Source organism: Sinocyclocheilus rhinocerous, unplaced genomic scaffold (genome assembly GCF_001515625.1).
Source record: "Sinocyclocheilus rhinocerous isolate Xijiao unplaced genomic scaffold, SAMN03320098_v1.1 scaffold235, whole genome shotgun sequence".
NCBI lineage: Eukaryota > Metazoa > Chordata > Actinopteri > Cypriniformes > Cyprinidae > Sinocyclocheilus > Sinocyclocheilus rhinocerous.
Window position 1 is genome coordinate 769,032 of NW_015646367.1, and position 2,094 is coordinate 771,125.

A 2,094-nucleotide genomic window follows, 5' to 3' on the forward strand; every position below is an offset into this window, starting at 1 on the left:
AAGGAGGGGGCTTTGTAGAAAACGAAGCGTTTGAGAGAGGCGGGGCATATAGGACCTACAATAATGTACAGTATTTGAAAAATAATGTGTTTTTTGAACATTAAAGCATGTCAACATATTCTGTTACACCAAATACACAAAATAATGATCTTTAAAAAAGCATCATACGACCCCTTTAAGGAGGAGGCAGTGTGTTGAAGGAACTCTTGGAATATTAAAGACTGTGTGCTGCAAAGCTGCTTTGGGTAGTTGATGTCATACACGTAGAAAAGTTTGCAACACAGATCCACTGCTTGTAGTAAGGTCTTCTGTTCCATCGCCTCCTCGTTGAAAGTTCTTGGAATTAGTACAGCAATGCTGGAGTCATCCAGTAGCGTAAAACTTTCTCCATCCACTCCTTCCTCTGTGATACGATGAAGCAGACGAAGAAACATTTTACAGATAAACTAGTAAACTGGTTAGAGCTGCTCAATTATGGCAAAAATATCATGAACACAATTATTTTAGTCAATATTGAAATCACGATTAATTAGCATGATTATTGGTAGGCGTTATGAACAGCGTTATGAAGTCTTTCATGAAATTAGTCATTTTAAATATCAGGGAAGTTTCACAATTGTCAATACTTAAACAAAGAAGTCATAATTGAAGTTGTAAGTCAAAAGTTTTTGAACAGTAAGATTTTTAATATTTTTTAAAGAATTCTCTTCTGCTCACCAAGCCTGCATTTATTTGATCTAAAATACAGCAAAAGCAGTAATATTGTGAAATATTTTTACTATTTAAAATAACTGTTTTCTATTTAAATATATTTTAAAATGTAATTTATTCCTGTGATCAAAGCTGATTTTTTTAGCATCATTACTCCTGTCACATGATTCTTCAGAAATCTTTCTAATATTCTAATTTGCTGCTCAAAAACATTTATTATTATTATTATTATTATTATTATGTTGAAAACAGCTGAGTATAATTTTTTCATGTTTCTTTGATGAATAGAAAGTTCAGAAGAACAGCATTTATCTGAAATAGAAATCTTTTGTAACACTATAAATGTCTTTATCATCACATTTTTATCAATTTAATGCATTCTTGCTAAATAAAAGTATTAATTTCTCAACCAAAAAAAATTATACTGACTCCAAGCTTTTAAATGGTATAGTTTATAATGTTACACAAGCTTTTTAACATTCTAGTGATTGATAGTGACGTTAATTCTCATGTGTAGCTTGAAGCTAATTGTCATTTCTCCATTACCCATATACGATTATATTTCATTAAGTTTGCAAGAAACTTTAATTTTCCAAAAAGATTTTTTATTATAGTAATGTAATGTACCACATGCTGATCAGAGGGGTGTGGGTGGGATGTAATGCCAGAGTAAAGTAAAGCCACAATTTACACAACAGTGCTCAGATCATCTTTTTTCCTGACAAAATCAATATAATGCAATATTTCTATCTGCTGAATGTAAGCTTTTCCATATTCCAAGCTTGCCTGCTGCACTGGGGACATCACATGCATGTGCAAATCCTGAAAATTATGTAAATAAATCTAGGAATTATTTGATTGTTGGATTTTAAATCAGCGGGGTTTAGGCATCAAAAGTAACTAAGCTGTTTTATGGATGGTAACTGTAATATTATTACTGAAATCTTATTAGTAATTAGTTACACTACTAGTTACTGCAAAAAGTAATATTATTACAGTATCTAAGTTACTAGTTACTGCCCAACACTGTTTAGCATCTACCGTTTCCCATGTATAAATGTGATAATCACTAGTGCGACCAACAAAACTCTAGTCAGAACAGGTCTGGAACACTCCATTAACTGTAAAATAATAAGTTATCGCCAACAATTTAAACCTGGCCTAATGGTAAATAGTGATTTCAGTAACATACTTGAGAGGACGTAGAGCTGCACGTAAAAATCTATTCATATATGAATCGCGATGCTGTCTTCTAAAGATTCTAATGGATTCACAAGTTTCAAAATCAATGTTCTAAAGCAGCGGTTCTTAATACTGTTCCTCACTTCCCCTGCTCTGCACACGCTCTGCATCTCTCTCTCTCTCTCATTCAGCTCAGCTCCA